An 8,318-nucleotide genomic window follows, 5' to 3' on the forward strand; every position below is an offset into this window, starting at 1 on the left:
TTCCTGACTACTGGAGTCTGTCTCTTTTAAGATTATTTGTGAAATCATTCATTCTGGACACTGCTTTGGTGCACTGAAGGAATTCTGTCTCTCATTTTTAAAGACTGAGCATAAGATCTTGGTGCTTGTTTTTACACATGATTCTTACAGGACATGAGAGGATGTGATTAGTGTTCTCCACCTTCAAGGGATGGACATCTGCTAAATGCTAACAGGAATGTATTTACAGAAGGGGTTTTGTTATTATTGTTATTGTTTTTTCATGTCATCCTGTTCTGTTACTATGAGACCATATTCTAGTTTTCCTCTATGATTCCAAAGGAAGGAAAAACTGACCTACTATTACTACAACCTCTCCAACCTGAAAAGAGCAAAATTAAAGAATCAATTTAGGTGAAGTGAAAGAGTGGATAGAGGGCCAAATTTGGAATCAGGAAGACTGGATTCAAGTCATATCTCTGAAACATACTAGATGTGTGACTATTGGACAAGTAACTTAATGTTTCAGGTCTCCAGGAAGCTCTCTAGGATTAAAAGTTACTGAGAAGGTTTACAGATATCCAACATTGACAAAATGAGTATCAACACATTTTTTCTGATGAATTATTAATACATGCCAGGAGGACAAATTCTTCTCATCTATTGAATAATACTAGTTTGATTGAGCATCCACCTTTTCCCCATGATTATCCTGAAACTCCTATTAGTTTGTGATTTTATTTTGGAGGAGACAAATGCTTTTATGTGTCACAAGATAGATAATTATTGAAACTGTTAAAAATCTTAAAAGGCCCATCATCCTAAGTTCAGCAAGTTGTTTAAATGCTTCATTTCATTTTTCAAAGTAGAAAAAAATATGACATTTCAACAATGAAAAATTCCAAACTCCTTTCAATATATTCAACTCATAATAACCATACTAATGGAAGGAATCAAGGGCATGGATAATCCAAAAGAGCAGATGATTTTAAAAAATTTATAAATATTTGACATTGATTTTGGCAGCAGATTTAGACTTTTAATGGTATTTAATTAGGCTATTATTTAAATGAATTTGACCTTTACAATTTTGCCCAGCCATACTAATCTAACCTTTGCTCTCCTTACTCCTTAATTCATACCCTCTAGCAAAAATAACCCAACAGATCTCCTTGTTTCTAGAACAATCCATGCTTAATTCTTCCTTAGTTCTCTTTTTTCATGCTGTCCTCCTTATCTGAAACCTTCTTATTTATTTTCTATCTAAATTTTCATCATTTTTCAATGCCAATTCCAAATAAAACTCTGAAATAAAACCTTCCCTAAAACTCCTCTAACCCACATTGATTTCTCCCTTCCATGAAATCTAATAGTAGTTTGCTGTTTGAAATACTTATTTGGAAATAGTTATATATTTCTTTGTGTATCTTGTTTTTCTATGGTAGATTGGAAATTCCTAAAAGCCTTCCAAAGTAGGCACAATATTGAGTACATATGTGGCAGGTATTCAATAAAATATTTGTTAAAATTAAATTGCAGGAATAGCATTGTTAATATGAATAATAGAATAAGAAACAAGACTCTAAAAGTTGGACAATCCTTCATAGCCAATGATCACATAATCTACAAAAAGAGAAATGTTGTAGATGCGAGGGGAGAATGCTTTGGGAACTTTAATTATTTTTGAATCATTGTATAAAATTGACCAAAAGTCATTGAGTTATTTTAGAGAAAAAATGTTTAGAAGAGAGAGATAGGTATAGGAATTCGATCTGTAATTTAATTTAAGAAAACTCCCCAGGTGAAGAAATGCCCTTTACTAATATAAAATCATTTCTTCACTACAATTTACAATCTTAGTTTGCTACCTGGAACCCTGAGAAGGTAAGTGACTTATCCAGGGTCACATAGCCAGTATGTGTCAGTGGTTTCTAGGATATCACTCTATGTACTATTTTCCCTTTCCCCTCTTCTCCCCAGTCATTTTTCAGGTCTCTTTAGTGACCGAAGTAATAGTGAAAACATAATTTGGATATACAAATAAAATTTCTTTGGACTACTGGGCATGGGGAAAAGGGAAATGATTTGTTCCTTCTGTTCCTCTTTAACATTAAGCAGCTTTCTCTTCAACATTCCCAAAGCAGCCACATCCCCTTCATATGCTACAAAACACATTGCAAATTAGAAGAACAATTCTTAATCTAGTAATGTGGAAGTTGATGGTACAAGGAAACATTTTTTTAGACAAAGTAGCTCATTAGCTTTAAAACCATCAACCATCACAAGGTTTAAAGTGCAAGAAATTCAATCCCAGCAACTGCTGTTCTGACCTTTGAGACTGGCTGATCTGGTCAATTTTACACCTGTGCTGTATGTCAACTGTTAAAGCAAGCAAATTCAGCCACAAAGAAGGGAAGTGAACTGAATTTCTTTTGCACTGATTATAAAACTCATTGTCTACTTTGACCAGAATTTGTTAAATAAATACAACCTCCTAAATGACATAATTAATATCAATTGAGTAATTAAAAGACAGCTTATTAATACAAATATGAAATGTATTCAATGCTGTGTTTAATATATAAAAGGTGTTTTTGTTTTAATAGCCTTATTCTAACAGGTTTTGAATTTTATCTTCTCTGTAATTATTTAATCTGTGATGTTTCAAAAGTATTAAATATTCATCTACTAATAAAATTAGTCTTTATTTCCACCTGATTCCATAAAAATTGAAATGATTTCATTTTCACCTATTTTTGATGCAACTTTGAAGGAAAAATGATTCAACAACAAGAAATGCAACTTCAGAAAATGTCAAGGGTATCTAACATTGATTTCTTATCTTGTAATTTATGTCTTCACCATGACATTCATTTATATGACATATTGGTCAACTTAGTTCTTGGTGGAAATAAATTTAAAGTTTCCTCAAAATGTACTTTATAAGATAGATCATTGAGCAACAGAGACAGATATTAAGGGGAAAAGAGGGAGATTGTTTTGCTTCTTTTTGATACTACAAGTTCTTTCCCTTTTTTCAATCAGCCAAGTAATCAACAAAAATTTATTAACTTATTACTTGTCACTTACTTTATTGAAGATTTTTTAAAAAGGCCAAAATATTGTCCTTTTCCTCAAGGAGCTTACATTCTAATGAGGGAGACATAAATAATTATGTACATAAAAAATTATACAAAACAGTTGGAAGGCAATCTCCAAGTTAAGGTTCCTTTTCTTCATTGCTATTCATTTTCCTGGGATTCTTCCCATACAAAGGTCATGATGTTATTAGGGATTAATATTCCATGTTCAAACAACTGATGAGTCCTTCTGTTTCCTGATTGCTCTGTCATTAGCCTGCCTCCCTTGCTCTCCTACATGTTTTTAACTGCCACCATAGAAACCAATGATATTGGTGGTTCTTTATTTTTGGAAAAAAAAACCCAACAAAAAAACAAACATCATCAGGCATGGGGTAAGAAAATCTGGATTCTCTCCCTGCTTAGTAGTTCCCCCTTGGCTTTATTGATAGAATCACTTAACCCAAACTCATCAGTCTTCAATTTCTCCATTTTAAAAATGGGAAGTGAGTAATCTCGTAAGATTAGTGCTAATCAAGATCATGGTTTTGATGTTTCCTTCAGTCACCTGACTAGCTTTGTAAAGAATAACCATTGTTTTTTTATGACCCTTCATGGGAGGTAAGAGGGAAGGAAAACTGGACTAGATCATTTCTAAGATCTAAATAGTGTAGTGGGGAAAAAACCCTAGATTTGTAATAAGAGGACTTGGGTCTGAGACCTGACTCTGTTATTTAATACTTTGATAATCTTGGGAAAGGCATTTAATTTATCTTGGTCTCAGGTTCTTCAACTTTAAATGGCCTAGACAATCTCTAATCTCTTTCTGTGTTCTAAGCCATATAAAAAAGTTCTTGCTATTCTTTGTAATAGATTGAAAACCCCAGTTCTTAAACACTTCACTTACCCAGGATCTGCTTTTAGCAATTTTACATATGGTGATTTCATAAAAATGTTTGTAAAAATATTTTTTGGTTAACCAAAGATCATTTGTGAAATTATCACAAAGAAGAATCCTATTTTGTCACCTGCTCATAAAATTAAATTGCTGCATGATTTAGCATGGCTTCTACATAGTAAACACCTCTACTCATATAAGCAATAAACTACTTTTATGAATATAATTCAAGAAATGACTTTTCCTTTCATCATTTATGTGAAACTTTGCCATTTCATAAAGTGAAATTAGCTTCTACTTACTAAGAAAACATTGAGAAGATATTCACAAGAATATCAGGTTTTCTGAGTTCATACCCAGAGCAGGAAATATTTGAGACAAATCTTTCCAAATTGGAAAGGCAGCTAGGATCCTTTAAATGAGAGAATGAAAAATACCTTCACATTGCAAACTAATTTTCACAAGTAGTTCACTGGAAATCCTTAGAAAGTTTCTTCCTTATCAGGGGGTAGATGGCTTGGGGAACACTTTAAGGAGATTGTTCTAGAAAGGACATAGTCCTGGGTCTTAGGGTTTCACTTTTCCAACTCCAATTCATAGGTCACACCAAAGTTCACACTCCATAAACTCTGTTTTTACAGGCTCCTCTCCTGTCAGTTCCTTGACCCCTCTACCTCCCTTTTAGATATCATTCATTTCTAGTTCACTGGTCCACCTGTCACACTGTATGAAATAAGACCGACAGTCTGACCTTTCCAAAGCAAGGCATCTTATTTCAGCCCAGGTCTTTTGGAATTAGGCAGAATCATCGGCAACTACTTCTGCTATTATGTATATATATTTTGGGGAAGGGGTGGAGAATGAAGGAGGCAGAAGGAAGGAAGGAAAGTTGAAAGGGTAAAATATATACAATTCAATCCTTAATTTTAAAACATGTATCTATTCTTGAACCATTCTTGACACATATTAGGCATTTGATATATGTGCAATTTATATGATAGTATATTTTACATGAATATGCTATATGATAGTATATTTTACATGAATATGCTATAAAAAGAATTAAAAGCTGGAAAGGATTTTAGAAGTCATCTAGCCCCTTTATGTATTATTTAAATGAGGAAACTGAAGTTTCTTGTCCATGGTCACAGACTACTTTCCAATGCTTGCACATTCAGAGCAAATGGCAAATGGATTTGAACCTAGATTTAAACTCCAGATCCAACCCATTCTCTACTGTATCATATTTTTAAAGTACTTTCCTTTACCCTGACTTTCTCAGTCTATATTTGAACCAAGTCTTCTAATTGAAAATTTATTCCTCACTTCAACTATACCTACCATTTCTTCAATGATCAGATATTTCTTGGGTTTGGACATCTATCATATTGACACAAGTCACACTACCTTCTCTGTTGCTATTCTTGTGACAAATTTTTAAACTGGGACTGACAGAAAGATAACATCTGATAGTGACATTTTTAGTGATGATGATTTGAAATTAGGTAGTATGTGCCCAAAGAGCACATTATCAGAGTCATTTCCAAAGTCTTTCTGGTTTGGTAGGACATGTTTTCTTTGAAATAATTTGTTGGTGATATCTAATAACCTGCTCAAGCCTACATGAGCTTTGCTATTGGTATTAATATATGCTATTAATGGTTCTCAATTCCATTTTTTTAGAGACTGTAATATTCCATACCCACAACCATACAGAAGAATATTCAAAGAAGAATAGTCCCTAAGTGGACAGAAACAGATTTTAGATTAGTAGTTCCCTTTAGAAGAATTCTCATTTACCATCTTAAGACTTTGACCTTCAAGTGCATTTCTACAGAAAAACAAATTATATTTTTATAAAACACAACTTATATTTATATAAAACAGAGAAACTATATTTTTTATAAAAATACAAAAGATGGTATATGGATAGGAAATTCTAGGCTGTAAAATAGGCACATACCTGTGGAATTCATATACATTCTCTCTTACTCTCAGTAATTAGTGGGAAATGATTAGCTCAAGTTCCTCTGTGAAAATAGTATCTTTCATTTTTCTTTCATAAACTTCATGCAATATAGAGTTTGATCAATAAAAATAAGGTAAATAAATTGTTTTTTTTCCTGAGATTGTTAGGACGATATTTTTTTAGAATGGTTTTTCTTTTTGAGCAGGGGGTATCATGATTCCACAATGATCTGAAAAAGCAACTGTATCACTTATTGACATCAAGACCATGAATGCCAGGAATGTCCTTTTGGAGTAGTTCCTATTATTTCTCAGATGTTAATAAAAGAGAAAATTTATGTTACTATAAGTTATGATAACAAATAACAAAACAAACTTGGGAAACCAAAAAAAAACATTCTAGGCATTACAAATTTTTTTACCAATACCTTTTCCCTTGAACCATGCTTCCTTCTCATAGTCTTTGCTATTTTAGACCTTCTCAGGCTTTCTAAAATTGAAAACTATATTCTGGTAACTCCTAAGATCAAAATGGAATTTGGATCTTCCAGAAGATGGGAGTACACTTAACAGAACAGAGAGTTTAAACTACTTATAATGATATGGGGCTTATAAAATTGTTTTAATTGATTCCCCTTCTAAAACGTATAGGGCAACAGTCTTATTCTGATAACTCATTACAAGGTGGATGTAACTCCAGACTCTCTAAAGCTATGACACTGGAGCATAAATTCTGACAAAACCTTTCCTATCCAATTAGAAAGACTGTTGGATGAGAACAATAATTGAATAAATGTCTATTATCTAAGGACCGGTCAAACTCTATTTGAAGAATCTCATCTCTAGTTTTGCAGCAAGATAATGACTTTTTTTTGGACCAAGCAATTCCCCAAATAAACCTACTGATGTACCAATGAAATCACAGATCCAAAAATATAGTAATACATAAGATAATATGTATAAAACATATATATATATAATATGTGTGCATGTGTGCCTGTGTATGCATGAACATAAACATAAAGCTGAGGTGTTGTGCATGCACATATGCACACATGTCCATGTGTGTAATATGCATGTGTACATATATATTTTTGAAGAGAGAGAAAGAACCTAGGGATTCTTAATTTTGTGTGTGTGTGTGTGTGTGTGTGTGTGTGTGTGTGTGACTTTCACTCTTATGGCAGTTTGTTGATGCTCTTGGACTTTTAGTAGGACCTATTATTTGTTTGTAGGCAATTGTTAATGAGGAAATGTCCTCTATCAATGCTATTTTGCAACATGGAATCTTAGAAAGTTGCCAGTATATGTATTATAGGTATGCCTTGAATTTAGGTCATCCTGATTTCAGGTCTGGCTCTCCATTACATTATATTATCTTCCCATCATCTATGTATACATACAAATAAGTATCCTGCTAAGGGTACAACAAGGAGAAATAAAAGCATATACATAGGTACATATGGACATACAGATATAAAACTACAAATGCATTTATATACAATAATTTGCTCAAGTGTTTATGATATATGGATATAGACATATAATATATGTATGTAAATATATGGGTATAGTTTGTGTGCATGTATTTGTGTGTAGCTGTTGAGAAACTTCAAGGTGAAGTGGCTAGAAAAGCAGTCTTGGAGTCAAAAAGATCTGATTTGCAGTTCTGCCTCTGAGGTATGTATGTATATAAATATATAATACATACACACAAAGTATAAAATAAATGTGCATTATGTATGTATATCTATACATATATTTCTTTTTGTCTAGGATCTAATAAAGTTGGATGTGGAATCATTTTTATTCATGTTCTATATTTTTCTTTTTAAAATTAATGATTTATATATAACATGGTAAACATCCCATCCAAAGAGAAATTTTGAAACTACAAAAACAATCTTCTTCTTAAAAACTTACAGATTGAAATCAGCATAAATAACTGAATAAAAATAAAGATGCCTTTCTAAATCAAAAAAGGACAAAGTTACTTTAGATAATAATATCACTTATCATTGAAATCTGACTGATCTACATTACAATTTCAATGTTCCAAAAACATGATTATATTTTGGAAAGTCAAGGTGTATTAACAGCAATCTATCTTACAAGTTGCTTGTGTTACACCTCTGAGTCATACCTTGTAGCATGACTAACCTAACAAGCAACCAGCTTCTGACAGGTATAGGGAAATCCTTTTGATCCATGCCCAGGAAAATGCTTAGGATATATTTACTTTTAATTATAGGAAAAGTCATCTTTATGGATTGTCTCATCAAAACATGCCTGAAAAATATATCCCAGGAAATTGACTATGATTCCTCAGCTACCAAAACAATGCCTATATATGGGAATGGGTTGAGTTAAATTGAGATTTCTTTAGCATTGAA

This window comes from Macrotis lagotis, chromosome 7 (assembly GCF_037893015.1).
Source record: "Macrotis lagotis isolate mMagLag1 chromosome 7, bilby.v1.9.chrom.fasta, whole genome shotgun sequence".
Classification (NCBI taxonomy): domain Eukaryota; kingdom Metazoa; phylum Chordata; class Mammalia; order Peramelemorphia; family Peramelidae; genus Macrotis; species Macrotis lagotis.